The sequence below is a fragment of the Hirundo rustica genome, chromosome 10, assembly GCF_015227805.2.
Source record: "Hirundo rustica isolate bHirRus1 chromosome 10, bHirRus1.pri.v3, whole genome shotgun sequence".
NCBI lineage: Eukaryota > Metazoa > Chordata > Aves > Passeriformes > Hirundinidae > Hirundo > Hirundo rustica.
Window position 1 is genome coordinate 8,942,464 of NC_053459.1, and position 16,321 is coordinate 8,958,784.

Sequence of the window (16,321 nt, forward strand, 5' to 3'; positions counted from 1 at the left end):
GTGCCTTGTGTGGCACTGGGGTTTTAACCTGCACAAACAACGGGAGGGACCCGAGGGAGGGAAGTTGTTGCTGCTCCAGTGTAACAGCACAGAGCAGTGTGGCAGGACAGCAGTGTAAACCTGGGAAAACACACGTTAACCGTAACAATGACTGGAGTCCTTGACTGACAAAGCACAAGAAGGAATTTCCACTCTTTGTACAAAAACAGTGGCGCTGGCAACTTCAGAAAACCCAGCAGTGTGTTGGTGCGGCAGTGGACAGCACTGCCTTGTTAAGTCATCGCTTCTGCTCCCAGTTTCCAAAAAATTTTTCATGCATGGCACAGTTCAGTTTTGAAGAAACAGGATGAGTATGCAGTACACCACATTTCTTCCCTCGGGAGTTTGGACTTCTCCAGATAAAAAAATCAAAACAACCCATCTCCTGCATGAGCTGGAGCAGCAGCGGTGGCAGCTGCTGCCGGTCTTTGGGATGGAGAGCCTTGTGTCATCAAGGTGGCTCTCTCAGTGCAGGGGCCCTGTGCCTGGGCAAACCCAAAATGATGGAAAGATGGATGAGAGAGGTGGCACAGCAAGGCAGTGTGCAGAGCCGAGGAGCTCAGCCTCAGCAGGGCACGGGGAATCAGGCCAAGATATGGTGCTGGTGCTGGAAGGCTGGGCTGTCCAGGAATGGTTTCCTCATGGGCAGCACCAGCACTGAGGTGGACATTTGTTGGGATGTTTACTAACCAGCTCGATTTTTAAATTTTAATTAAAATGTAGCTTCTTTTCCCAAAATGTTTCATACCATCATTTCTACACAGATTCATTTCTGAATTGAGAACAGAGATTAAGAAACAAAAAACCCTGTAAAAACACCCAACAGCCACCTTTTGCATGATTTTTTAAAACAGCAGATATAACCTGTGGCTATCCATTTTCTCTCAGGCATGAAGGCAGAAAGCTGTGTGGACCATGTCAGATCTGCCCAGCTACTCAGCATCATGAAAACCACACAGGAAAATACCACTGAATGATTTTAGGAGCATTTTGGTACAATTTGGCACTTGGAAAGGCAGCAGAAGAGCTAGACCCTGAGCAGCTAGCTGAACTCAGCACTTGGAGCAGGAGTCCTGGTTCTAGTTGGACAGCCTGAAGACCCAAGCCAACAGCCAAGCCCCCAGACGCCCTCAGCTTGGATCTGAACCCAGCTCTGCATGTGCAGACTTTGTAGTCTGCCTTCAGTAGAAATGGGACAGGGAAAAGGAAGTTGTGTTCCAAGCAAATGACATGAAATTGTCCAGGTTTTGATTCCACCCCGTTTGGACAGCACACTTCCAGTCCAGTGAAACTGGAGCTAAAGAGTGAAAGCCAGAAGTGCAGTTCCTCCCCTTCGTTGTTGCCACATAGCCCACAGCTCATTCAGTTCCTGGCTGTGGGCAGCCACCTCCCACCTAGGCAAGAAGTCACTGTTCTTTCTCCTTAGCAAGTGGTTTAAGTGATTAAATTTGTGCCCACTAAACAGTTAACAAGTCAGGCTGTTTGGAAAGAGTGAGGCACCACACCTACTAAGTACTTTGCATCAACAAAGAACTAATTTGTGGAAATCAGGCAAAAATAGCTGAAGTCGAGGAGTTTGAGGTGAAGCTGCTTGAGATTTCCCCACCCAACCAAACAGCGGCTAAAAGGGGAGCAGTGCCATCCCCTCCTTTCCTCCCTACCCCGCTCAGGGTCTCAGAGCCTCACCAGCACTGCTGCCTGCCCAGTCCTTGTGTGAGGCATCTCATCCTGGCAGGGGAAAAAAACAACAATGAGCCTTTTTTTTTTCTGAATTTCTTCTCTGATTCCTTTCAGTGGGACACACTTGGTTGCTACTAGAATTAATTTCATCGATAAGTACCTATGCACAGAGATGAAAGATCCGTACATGAAAGCAAAATTCACTGACAAGTTGTGAGGCTAGACTTAAAAGCGGAGAGGTTCTTCAGATAGTGTCTCACCTTAGAAAGGGCAGATTTCAAACCGTACACCACGTTGCTAATGAGGATACAGGAAATCTCATCCATTTTTTCCACTTGATGCAAAACATCCCTTCCCACAAAGGGAAATGTTGATGTTTCCCTGTATGATTTAGGCTGAAAGAGGAAACTGACAGGCAGAAAGTCACAGTGAAATCGAAAAACTGGCTCCAACACAAACAAGCCTAAGCTTGACAAAATAGGTTGTAGTTTTAACAAGCGGGTTAGGAGAAGACCAAGGCGGAGGCCCTTAAAGAAATTTACTGCCTTTTGAGGCCAAAAATTTGAAAGCAACATTTCTCAAGCAGTTCAGATAGGAAATCGTACATAAAAGGGGAAATAAAGACAAACTTCCCACTTCCCATGCATGTTTTATAAAGCTAAAGTAATAATAATAATAAAAAATGGTAAAAGTGATAAGCTTCAAGAATTTATTGTTTCATGTATGGTTTTGACAGGTTGCCAAGAGGATGGTGCTGCTCTATGGAGAATAGAAGAAATGACATTTACTTTGCTTTAGATTGTTATAAAATTTTCAGTTCTTTACAAGCCCCCAGATGGTTTTTATAACCCCTTCAGGGGTTGCAACATATTGACTGAGAAATACCGATTTATATAGCAAACTCCACTCTCTTATTGCTGGCAAAAATTACTGCTTTGTATCTGCGTATACACACAGTGGCTGAATATAAATAAAAACCCCAAAATAATGAGATCTGAGGCAAAATCCACCACCTGGCAGTACATTAAGTTGGATGAAATTTCCCTAAATTTACACTGGTGTAAATAAAAGGAGTATTTGGCCCTAAATCTTTTAGGTGAATTTGGGATTGAGGATTAAAAATTTTGTACTCTGTTTCACCCTGCAAACAGGCAGGCTGCCTTCACTGGTGTCAGAAATAGGGAAACATTTCCAATCAACAATTCTTCCATGTTTTATTGGCTTTCATTGTGTTCATCTGCAGTGTTTTAAGTGGGTAGTATTGCTGCCTTGGGACACAGCAGGCTTACAACAGAATCACCAAAGCAGGTGACCTTAGCACTTCAGGAGGAACAACTCTGAAATGCTTTGCCTGTAATGAGCAAATAATTACTGAAGCAAGCACTGTGTCCAGCTTTTGGCTTTTATAGACCACTATAATCATCTGTATTTTGTACATTCACGAGGGTATAAGAGAATTCTTGCTGAATGGTGACTTCACAAAGGCTGTCTAAATCCGGAGTGGACCACGAAGGGATCATATTCCTTGGGGCACTAATCCTGAGCTTTTGCTCTTGTCTGCACTCCTCTCCAATCAGGCTGGTGGCTTGGCTCCCTGGGTGACTCTGGTCACTGCTGAGACTGCCTAGGTAAAAACTATCACAGTACCTGGTGCTGTGCTCCAACTCAGAGCTGGGGAGGAGGTAGCACCCCATTCTCCCTGTACCTCAGGTTTAGGGGGTCACTCGGAACACAGGGAGTGCGATTTTAATTCCAGTGAAGGCAGGAGGAGAGTTGCTGGTGCTCCCAGGAGAAGTCTGTGTCCACCCACCCTATCTGAGGCTTTTCTGGAGAAAGAGAGATTTTGGTGCCTTCCTACTTTGCATTAAAGAATTAAAAATGCATTTGAGCAAGCAGAAGGCAAGGAAGAACATGGCATCATAGCTTCATATTTAAATCATCCTTTGGGAGGGTGGAGACTGCAGTTCTGCTCCTGGCTTGCCAGGCAGAATACTTTTGTATTTTACATTAGTCAGCCAGTGGATAAAATACATGAAGAACCCTTAGGCTGGTCAGAAAGTTTAACTGATATCCTTGTACTCAGCATCTCCTCTGCTCCTTTGCATTGCAATACCTCACTCTTCTTGGAGCTGAGCCTTAACCTGTGCCCTGTAGCTCTGCACGGGGAAAAGCAGAACTGCTGCACTAAACTTTCTGGCAGCTTTCATTATGCAGATTTTGAAACCTTTAGATCACACGCTTTCTCTGTCAAGGCACGCACACAGCTCCCAGCTCCTTCAGCCCCCGTCTCGGCTGAAGCTGTCTCACACTGATACTAAAGCAGCAACGAGCTGCTTCCAGATTCCCTTGGATTTGTGTGGATTTAGGGCTAAGTCCCATCAACGAAGCCGCTGCTTAAACTTCTGCGCACTGCGCTTAAGTTGTAGGACCCAAGTGAGCAGAGCTGGCGAGGTTTTAGCGTTGGTTCAACTCTTCCTGCGCACTTGGACAGCTGTTAAAAGAGCAGGCAGCAGAACAGCTCCAGACCTGAAAGAAGGCAGCGAAGCAGGCTTGGCAGAGGGAAAAAAGCACCGGCAAGTCAGCTGGCTCAGAGGAGGCGAGTCAGGGGAACGAGCCCAAGGCACAGACAAAGCCAATGGCGGCCTTGAGGCTGGCCGGGTCCTGGTGGGGCAGAGCCGAGCTGGCCAAGGCATGGCTGCTTCCCAAGGCCCAGACAGACGTGTGTCGGCAACGGGGCCGGCCAGGGCCGTGATGTAAATGAACGGCACCAGGCTTTGGCTGAAGTGTACCTGTCCCTTCAAGCTAGAAATCGTGCCGTTTGCCATTGTAAATACCCTGTTCAGAAACACGGTCTCTATGGCACTCAGCTGAAGGACTGAAGACCTCATCTGCGGCTCCTCGGTGCTAGGAAAAGCCAGCGCTGCTGCGCCAAGCCTAAATTAACTTCCCTCGGTGTGGGCAGGATGTAGCGCTTAAACTCCTTTGACATGTATTTCCTAGAGACAAATGGCAATTCCCTCTGTGGCCCATCATTTACTATCTACATAAAAGCAGAAGGAGATGATTAGAGTGGGGAACTGCCCTGCTCTTGCTATATTTAGTGCCCTGTCAGCTCAGCCTATAATATTCTGCTCTTCGGTTGTAAATAATACTCTAAGGAGGGGAATAAAATGAATATCAAACATGGAGATGCTGGTATAGGAAAGCAGACAAAAGACTGTAGGTCCAGAGCACACAGGAATAAACCATCCACTTGGATTTAAAAGCTGAAGGAGGCATTAATGGAGCTCATCCCACCTCCTTCCCCACGGCTGGGAGTGATAGAGGGTTGCAGTCCTTGGGGTCTTCCAGCAGAAAGCTGAATAAATCTCTCAGTCTGGCTGGCTCCTTCTCCCTGGCACCTGACAATATGGTCTGACGTGAAGGCTTCCAGCACTATACCTAAAGGAATTCTCACATTTATATTTCAAAGAGTTCTGGGAGACCGCACTTATTTCTTTTACATGTATGTATTTAAATCTATTCAAATTTGTTCCTCTTAAGAGTGAATTCCTCATCATAAATCATCATTGGGCGTTATTAGCTTGAACTCTACGCAGCACACACTTGTAAGGAAAAATACAAACTGTATATATGCCTTGAATAATCCTGTAGTACTGGACTTTTTACAGCAATAAATAGATGTTCTAGCAGCAACCTCCTGAGGTAAAGTGGAATATTCCCATTTTACAGAACCCTTATGGAGGTAAAATGGTGAATCCATGGCTGTCCAGGAAATCTGTAGAAATTACCCCAGATCTCTTGTACTTCAAAATCTTTGCTAACCCACAGGACCAGCTTCTTCTAAAACCGGATGGAAAGGCAATGCATAAAGGAAAAGAACAAAAAAAAAAAAAAAGGATTGGGTTGGGTTTGGTTTGGTTTGTTGCCAGTGAAGAGTAAAAGAAGAAAGCCATTAACAAAGCATTTTCCCATGTGATTCAAATTAGGGCAGCCCATAATGGCTGAAGACAATTGTGCTTTTATTCTTTTTCAGTGATATTTTCAAATTTGGGAAAGTTTTTGTTGTTCTTTTGCCATTCAACATAAGTAGGTTGAGTTTGGTTCCACCACCAGAATGATTCACTGCACTGAAGAAATTCAGAACATCCCCAGTAGAGGAAGTACATTACTAAATTTTAAATCTTGACCACATCAATACAGATTTTTCTGTGCTGGGAAATGATTTGTCTACAGTCAAGAGGAAATGCTCTCTAACAAATGAAAAATGAATCCTGTATTGTAAACCCAACTTAAGTTCACTGGGTTCTTGGTTTGTTTTTGTTTTTGTTTTTTTTTTTTTAATGAGTAAGAAATGAGTAAAAACAAACAAATATCCTTTTGGATATGAACCAAAAGGACACACAAAACATTAGTCAGGCTTTTAGCCATGGAGATCCTGCTTGGAGATCTATGGTCTCAGTGAGTTTTTGGTCATGCTCTTCAGGAAATACACAACATATAGTTTATTCAAGATAACTTAATGCAAACAGCTCGAGGCATTTTGGTTACAAGCTGTAGGTTTCTTTCTTACTACTGACTCATTCTCTCATTCTTCTAGATACCTGGTGCTGGCTCTGTATTCTGCCTGAGACTGGTTTTTGTAGATTTTAGTTTCTTCAGTTCTTTCAAAATGAAAAAGAAGAAAAGAGGTTATAAGGAATACAAAGAAAAAAAAAAAAAAATCACACATACAACGATTTCAATCTCGAAGTTTCTCTTCACTGTTTTGTGGCTTCTTTTGTCTGAAAACACCCAAAATTCAATTTTTAAAATAAATATTTATGAAACAAGCATTTGCAAAGTGTGCTTGCCTGCCAACTCCAGTGAATACTTACTGATTAACCATTTTTCCAAGAATACCTGGGTGTTTTCATACTCTCAGTTCATAATTCAGTTCAGTGCACTGCCATCTCTGAGAGCTCACACTCTGAAGCAGCAGCACATGAAGGCACTTCGCATTTGATTGAGCAGAGTTTGGATCTGTTCTGTTCCATATGCTGAACTGTAGAACGTGTTTGCATAATCTTTCTACAGGAGTAAACCAAAAAGCCTGGAAGAAAGGACATTTGATATGGTAAATAATGGGAAGTTGCAGAGGCGAGGCATTTAGGAATATTTCCTGTGTTTTATTGATAGGGAAACAATAAAAAGCTAATATTCTCTCCAGAGATTTACAGATTAAAAATTTAAGGGTTTGGTTTGGAGCGGTTTTGTTGTGTTTTATCCACTCATTCAAGTGGCTTTCGGGGTTAACAAGTACATCGTATCCTCTGAGGATAAGTTCCGATACGCAGCCCAAGAACATTAAATCAGTTTTGATTATTATTCTCTTTCAGAGGCCTATAGAGATGAAGAGGGTTTTGATTTCAGCCTGCTTGGACAAGACAGGCTGCTGCTGAGCCCGTTGGAGAGCACAAGCCATGGGCCTGCTCAGCCAGCAGCAAACACCTGAGGAGTCCAGAGGAGAAACGCTGCGGCTGGGATTGCCCAAAGGTCCCAACCAGGCTCTGCAGCCATCAGCAGCTGCAGCCTGCGATCACCGGCCACTCAGGCAGCAAGGAGAGCCAGCAGCAGCCAGGGCACAAGGCAAATGTCCCTGCATCTGCCAGCCTGGCTGCGCTTCGTGCCCCGGGGCTTGCCCCAGCCGTGGGACTGGCAGCTCGCTGGTGCCACAACCTTCCCTCATCACAGGGCTGCCAGATCCGACCCCTCGGCCCGACCTCAGCAGCAGCCTGCCCCTGCCCCAGACAGCGGCAGCTTCTGAGTTTGCAAGCTGAAGTGACACAGGAAATCTTGCTTTGGTAGTGTTGCTAAAATAATGTGTAAGATCAGGCAGTCTGTGGCTAGAAGTAAAGGGTTTTTGCCTTTCCACTAATAAACATGCTTCAAGTCTTGCTTTAAAACCCCTGTTATTTCTTAGCAAGATATTTCTGGGCTCTTTATTCTCCTACCTGTACTTGAACTCTAATCATGCTAACGATCTTTATCCTCTGTGCCTTCTGTCATGTTTTTTGTGACCTTTCTAGGTCTCTAGGGCTTGGCAATTAAAAACTCAACTCTGGGTAAGGTGAGGTTTTATATAGATATAGATATAGATATAGATATAGATGTAGATGTAGATGTAGATGTAGATGTAGATGTAGATGTAGATATAGATAGATAGATAGGTAGAGATAAGTTTTATATGTATTAAGCACCTACCATCATAGTGATAAACATTCTTTTTCTGTTTTCACCAATTTATCTCTCCACTCACTACCTCTGGTGTATTTGATGCCTCATTGTCTTGGATTTGCCCACTCCCTTCTGCATTCCAGCATGAGATTCTTCCAGGAATCCTCTCTTCTTGGGAGGAGAGATTCTTGCCAATGGTTTAGTCCAGACATCCCATTGAGTCAGTTTGTGCTACAACAACAATAAAGACAGGATTAACTGGTTCAAAGCTTAAAGAACTAATTTAAGAGATGATGGGAAAGGTCCTTTCGCTGTCCCCTTCTTAAGCTGGAGTTCAAGCCAACAATTTCTTAAGTTTCTGAAGTTTGTGACATTTCATTTTCTGAAGGCAGAAGTAGACTGAGTGGTTCACAATTCAAACTCATTCTTTCAGAAGAGGGTGGAGTTTATTTTAATAATGCCACACTAATTTGTGAATTAATGTCTCAGTGTTCTGAGGTATAAGAGCAGTCTGCTTCAGAGGTGTGGTATGTATGTAATTAAAAAAAAAAAAAAAAAAAAAAGATGAGGTCAAATCTAATTCTTTAGGTTTAGTTTCTACTGTGCTTTAGGACTAAAAGACCGACTACCCACTATCAGTCAGTCTATGGGAAAGGTTGAGTATATTACAATACATGGTGAATATATAAAAACATATGATATAGATTTTGTTTGGGGATTTTTTTTTTGTTTGGAATTAAAAGGTAAAACCCAGCAGCAGTCTGGGAGATAGATACTCTTAAAAAATAGAGAAACAGTAAGGTTCAGAAAATTTTTGTACAACTACCAGTAATAGAATGAGCGCCTTCAATCACAAAAAACATTTCTTTAGTACAAACAGCTAGACTGAAGCTTAAATACATTACATCTGCTCAGGTCAGTGCTTGCAGGGACTGATTCCACAAGGGAAAAACAAAGGAAGTGGGGGACACACAGGATGCTGAAGTGTTTCCCAGGCCTCAGCAGCACCATTCCCATGGTGTGTGGGTGTTGTGGACAGATGCAGCCCATGCTCTTGCCCTGTGGTTATCCTCCACAACTTCCCACCCACTTCATTTATTTCTGTCCCTTTTGGTGGCAGTGCCAGCTCAAACTCTGTCCAGATGGCCAAGGCCAGCCCCTGCCACACATGAGATTGTCTCTGCCGGTCCCTTCCCCCTGCACCAGCACAAATCCCTGCTCTTTCTGAGGCTTCAGCAGATCACACATCCATGAATCCTAGCACCACTAGGAAAGCGAGGGAAGATGCTCAGCCTGCCCCAAGCTGGTCACCCCTCACCATGCCAGAAGCTGGGAGGCTGGACAGTTGCACCAGGCAGGGGTTCCCCTGGAAGTAATGGGGCACACTGAAATCATCGTGTGGGGCTCAACAGCTCTGGTGGAACACATTTCCCTCCCGAGTCTGAACCTCTGGCTGCTGCCAAGTACCAGGAGTATCCCTTCCTGAAGAGAGGATGTTGTCACAGTGATCCATCTTGCTGTGGCTCCACAGGGAGTGACTGTCATTTCCACAGCTATCATAACAGTTCAGGGGGTGTGTTCCACTCTCCAAGCTGTGTATGCTGTCTGCATTCTGAGACCACATATAAGTTGGTGGGCTCGTGGACCAGTCTCAGAAAACCTCAGCTGTGCACCAAAGTCTCTCAGAGTCTTCCCTGGGTCAGCACCTTTTCACCCGAAACACATAGCCCAGCAAATCAGAGGTTAAAGCTACCCCTTAACCAAGACAGGACACAGACAGCCAGAGGCTGTCCCACATCTCCTCCTTCTAAAAGAAAAACAAACAGGGATTTTTCTATTTTTGCTGTGCTGGATTGATAGCTCTGCCTTCCCCACTGTGTTTCAGTGTCATTAGAGGGGACATAAATCAAGGCCCAAGTTCACAAGCCTTCTCTGTGCCTATCCCTGCATGGACTATCCTGGTCACATAAGAATCCTTTTTGTTTGTTTGTTTGTTTGTTTTAACTGGACTGAGATGGTCTATATTTTATTTTTTGTTCTAGTCCTGGCTTACCTCCATCCACTCTTGTCAGCTAGGATTTTTCTGCTTTGTTTTCCAGTTGCACCATTTGGGCCCAGTGGATAAGCTGTTCAGTCAGAAAGCTCCCACACAGGCAGCATCCTTGGCTCGGGCTTGCTCTTGCCCATCAGGCTTGACAACTCTTCAGAAATGATTGATGGGGTAGCCCCAATGCCCTCTCTTGGGATGACAGCACTCAGGAAAGCTGTCAGTGCTCGAGGAGAAAGGAGCAGCCCAGAAATGATGGCTCATTTCAGCTTATCTCCAGAGTCACTTACTCAAAGACCATAAATACGTGCATTAGGATTTCTACCTTCATGAGTTCCTGGACAACTGACACTGAGAGCTGTATTTCTGCAGTAGAATATGGATGTGCTTCCCCCGAGTAACAATGCCACGAAGCAGCCAATATCTTCAGCTCATTTGGTGCACTCTGTGGTTCAGAGGTCATGGAGGGCCATGTAAAACATCTGCCCAGGTTCAAATAACTGCAGCAAAGTCCCCTCACAGAGGATCCTTCTAACTGTGCCTGGAGGGGTAGGAGGCACATGGAGTGTGAAGCAACAGGAGTCAGACACCTGATGTTGCTCTGGCCTTATGTTATCATTCTCATGCCCTGTGGCATCAGAGGAAGCTATTTTTGGCAATCATATCATCAGGAAGGTCTAGGAAGGTAGTCCAGATGGCAGTGTGCTGCATAAAGCAAATTCAGCTTTTCTGAGGAATTTCCCACTTGTTCCATACACTAGACCAAAGGTAGTGTTCCTACCTTCTGCCTTTATGCCCGTCCCTTGTGAGTGGTATTTATTCAGGCTGAACCATCATTTGTGTTAAATAAATGGCACGTATCAAAGCACTGAGTTTAGTAACTTGTAAGAGAAAGCTGGGTATTAGGCCTAAAGTAGCTTTGAGAGAGCTCAGAGCACCAGCATCTCATATCCAACCATTTCTTCCAAGAGCACATTCCCTGTGCTTCTAGAGAAATCATTTCTCACTATCACGTCTGGACAGGCCTGACCTCAGAGTTGTCTGGACTTTGCTTTCTTAGGGTGGCTATTTCTGTCACAGAAGAGTTCCTGGTAGCTTGCCATGGTTTCTCTCAATAAATCTTCACATACCAAATTTTTATAAGTTTTTGCTCCATCTAAACTGTTGAGCAATCTGATATTACATCATTTATACTGAGTGTTCACTGTCATCAAGAACAGAGAACTGCCTACTGGATATTATTTCCTTTCAGAGGCAAAACAAAGACATTTTTATTAAGCCTGAGGGTTTCAGTCAAATACAGCAAGTCTGACCCCAGCCTTTCACACCCATGTAGAACCAGCCACCACGTACCACAGATCTCCCTCACCTTTCAGGAGTGGTCTGTTCCCACTTGCAGAGCGACGCAGGACAACTGAATTCCAGTTCAGCAGCATTTAGAGGACAGTTTGCATAGAAATAAATAATTACACAAGCATCAAAGACAGAGAGTCAGAGCCCAGTATCCATACACTGTATTCAAGATGAGTGGAAACTTGCTGGTCTCATTTTGTGATCATTAGGATTGGCTCATTCTAAGATGCTATTATTAAACAGATTCAAGGTACATTACACCTCTGGTAATGACCCTCATACCTTCAAGACTCGATTTTCGAGTTTCCCGTTCACACCACAACTCTTGGCACTGTCATGGTAACTGTGTGCACAGAGCTGGCACCTGTGCACACACATGGCCAGCTACTTACCAGATGGACTTGGACTGCACTCCCAGGTGGGACACACAGCTCCCTCGGAGCACTTGACTCCTACTTTTGTTAAGATGCTGCCAAAACAGTGCAGCACTAGAGCAGCAGAAGCTAAAAGCCAATTCCAAGCAATGAAGACAAAACCGAACTTACAGATTGTTGGAGTCCAGGGCATTCCTTAGGTTGCCCTGGAGGGTCAGGGACCTGGGCAGGGGGGTCTGGGACCCCAGCCCAGAGCTCAGAGAGACACTGGCTTTGATCTCAGTCCATGGGAAAAACTTCCTGCACTGCAGGAAGCATTGCAGGCCACAAGAGTGTGAAAGATTGTAGTAGTATATCACAGGGTGAAAAAACAGTAAATTTATATTTCTAGCATTGAAGTGAATGGGGGCAAGATGGAGAATTTGGGGCGTTGTCTCCTTCATCCTTCTTGCCTCACTCCATTTCAGCAGTGATGTTGGCACAAAGTAGTTTAATGGGGATTGGGTCAAGGTAGAGATGACCTGTTTAGTATTAGTAATAGGCATTGGTAAGAAATAATAAATAAAGAATACGTAGCAATTAGTATAAAAGATAACGACAGCCCAGTTCGGGAGGAGTCGGGGAGTCATCAGAAGTCCAAGCCGTGGCAAACATCTTGTTGGACACTGAGAAAATTGTAAGACAAGAAACAATAAACACGAAATATGCAACCTTGAAAAATCTAAACCTGAAGACTCCGTCTCTTCCTTCAGTTTGGCACAGAGCTGTGCAGAGGGCCAGGACTCTAAAACCACCTGAATGCCAGGGAACAAACCTAAAAACAGATCACTCAAGCAGTGCAGGTGGCTCGTTTGATTCTACATCCCTCATTCCTAAACACCCTACATTCAGCAATTCACACCTCACACCTAAGGCTAAAATATTTCCTCTCTTGTGCAACCCTCTTGCCAAGTGTCCCTTACATTTATTACCAATTCCTGTTACTGGAATTGTTATTCCCTTGGTATGACTGGTTGCCTCCCAGCTGCCTCTGACACCAGCAGAGATGAAGTGGGGGAATCAAAAGCAGCAGATGCTCTTCCTTCAGTCCCCACCACACTCACTGCCCTGCACTCACTGCTCCATCCCCAGACCTCTGTCCTCTCTCCATCCTTTCTGGATCTAGAGAGTGGAGAACTGCCACTGCTAGCAAGTGGGATGGTGATAAATGCCATTTTCTTCTTAATCCTTTATATCAATCTCTGTTGGAATGTTTAAAAAAATCCAAGATCAAAACTAAAAAAAAAAAAAAAAAAAAAACCCAAACAAAAAAAAAAAAATACCAACCAAAAAAATTCACAAACCAAACCAAAACAGCCAAATTCCATTGTCCTCAACAAACCTCCTTGTACTAAGGTCTTCACATTTTGCCTTTTGGTGCCCATTTAACAGAGACTCCCTTAACACTGACAGTTATCATGGATTTTGCTGTGTCTGACTGGAAATCTCTAAGCAGTCATTCGAATATCAGGCACTTTAAGATACATCATGACAGCACCATCTCTATTCACACTTCTCCAATATGCCCTTGATAAATCATTTACTATATTTTCAACTCCTTTTCTGGATTGGCATTCAAACCTTCACTTGGTATTTCTGGAGTGTTAACAGCTGTCTCCCTATTCCTGGTGAATGCTAAGTGAAGGTTCTTGAAAATAATCTCAAACACCCAGTGATCTGTTCCTAGGGCTGCTCAAGTTTTCCACAGAGGCACTGTGGACATCATGAGGGGCACTGCTGTTGCAGTCACCCCTTGTGACACTGGTATCTGGGTTTGCTAAACACTGCTTGAGATTAGAGATTCACTTATAAGAGACAATGCAGAGGTGGGACGGGAGATAAGTGGCAACATAAAAAGAGCAGATGGGGAACTGAGGCACGCTTGGCTTTCAACCAAATATGCAGAGCATGCTCCATATAAAATACGAGAGAACGAGGAGGTGGCGCTGAAAACCCTTAAATCTGTCAAAGGAGAAAAGAATAACAATTCTGGATTATTAACAATGATCCACTTCACAACTCAGAAAAAAACAAACAACCCCTCCATTGGCCAAAGATTTATCTGATTCTTTGGGGACTTGGGTTCAGTCCCTGACCTGTGAACAAACTCTCAGTGCAACCTTTAGGAAATCACTTCATTTGCTTTCATCTATCTCCCTGTCTTGTAAAATGGGAATAATGGCATTTCTTTACTGTGTTGCCAGACAGCAAGAATTTGGAGCATGGAGATGCTCAGATGTCACAGAGTCTACTACTGATCCTAAAAAAGTTGAATATTCCTCATCTTCATGAGTGGTTTTTGATGTGCATGCAACAGAGGGTGGCTAGCAAAATGAAACAATTAGTTCTGTGACGTTTTCAGCTGCCTAATGAATTTCTCTTCTGCTTGTCACACAAATATTTCAGAATTGGAGCTTGTGTTACCAGTTCTCATTTTATGCTTTTTCAGCCTGAAATTCAACAGCTGTTTCAATATTGCAGTTGGAGCCAACATATTCCATATAGACTTTCCTCAGTATGTTGCCATTTTTTAAAACTTTGCCATGCCTCTTTGCTTTTCATGGCTTGATCATGGCTACCTCTTCATTAGAAATCTGGCAGTTGAGTTCTTCTCCTACAAATGTGTGAACTGATTTTGTTTTAATGTCAGTGCGAAAAATTTCTCAGAAAACTCAGGTTTATGTCCCAGCACTTTCCCCCCACTCCACCAAGCTGCACATCATGTGCTTGTTAGTCAGTTTTCCACAAAAATACCACAAAAGTCATGCACAATACTGCTCTTTCCAGCTTTTCTACTTCTCTTTCTAGGTTCAGTAAGGTATTGTATTTACCACACATGTTATTGGAGGGATTTTTTTTTTTTTTCTTTTTTGGTCCAGACTTTGTTTCTTGGAACTGGTCCAGAAAAACATTTCCTTATGACAGCTCTATATGCTATCGTTGTTAGCATTATTCTCTCAAAAGTACTGCACTGCATTGAGGATAAGCCTCTTTTTTACTCCTCCTGACACATTAAAAATCCATCTGGTGGGAGCTATACTCTGAAATTGGCCTTTCTCTCCTGTCCTGAACTAATCTCCCACTTATGTTCCCTGTCCTGACTTCACCAGCCCTGATGACAAGGGATGTAAGTGCCTTGCTTCCTGCTATTAGAAATCATTACAATGGCTGCATTGATTTTAAAATTAAACTGGCACTATATTTGTCACCTGTACATAGATGTTCTTTCAAGCCTTTCATTCCTGCTGTGTTGCACGTCCCACAAGAAGGAGCTCCTTTCTTTATTGGAAGGACTCTGCAGCAGATCCATCACTGTCCAGGGCTGGAACACACCTGCAGATTATTATCTCAGAAAAGCTTTCAGTCATATACTTTGGGCCACACAAAATGGATTTTTCTTTTAATAGAGTATTTAGGACAAAAGAAAATATACCTTTGTATTTGACGGTACTTGGAAGTACTGTGAGGAAAATGGAGTTAAAGTACCTCTTGTGTGAGCCTTCCTTCACTGCTGGAGTCCTTTTGCCCTCGGCTCCTCCTCTCTGCTCATGGGGACCCAGCTCTCCTGCCTGGTGAGCTTCTCCTGCCACCCCGGGCTGCAGGGGCACAGCATCAGCCCAGCACCAACACAGCAAGCCATGGTGACCAAACCTTCCCAGGGCCCAGCCAGGCAGAGCAAAGGGTTAAAAAATTGTGAGGGATTTCTCTGTGAGCCATAGAAAGGACTAAGAAAACGGAAACCAGGCTGAATTTAAACTGAGGACCTCATTCTTCCGCCAAGCCATTCGGTTTCTTAATCAACTGGGGCCTTGTTTCACAGTCAGTCATCAGAGGCTTTAGAAAGGCCTCCAGACAAATCTGTAAGGGGAGATCCACAAAGGATGTCTTTTCTGTGCCACTCTCTACCTAGAATGTGCAATGCTGGGGACAGGGCTGCCCTCAGTGGTGCTTCTGTACCGTGGAGCACAATGCACAATGATGCTATAGGATACTTCCACTGCTGAGCTCCTGCTTATTTAAACATGCATTTAATTAAGGAGAGTACTGTAGGAAATCAAACAACGAGCTTTCCCAATGGTCCTCCTCCTCCTTCCTAGAGAAAACCTTTCTCAGGTTTCGGAAGCGCTGCAGTCTGTTCCAAGTCAGACCCTTCTTTCTCTCATTAGCAGTCCTGTCGCTTCCTAGATTTCTAGCTTCTAAGGAAACGATACCTTTTTTTTTTTTTTTTTTTTTTTTTTTTTAAAAATCTGGTAATGCTTTAAATGATTTCTGAGAACCATATTTTTATTGCTCATTATTATCAAGTCAGGAGAAAAAAAAAAAACCTCACATAATAGCAGAAATCTGATTATTCTGAGACATTTTGAAATTCCCTTCTCCAGTGGTTATTCTTTGATGTTCCTATTAAATAAATAACAATTTCTACATCTAAGGTTTATCTTACAGTGCAAATACACCATTATCCTCACTGTAAAACCACTTTTCATTGTTAGCCACCGTAAACATGGGCTGAAGCTGTGATTCAGGAGCGCTTGAAGCTGACCTGCCCAGGTATGGGGCAGTGTAATTTTTT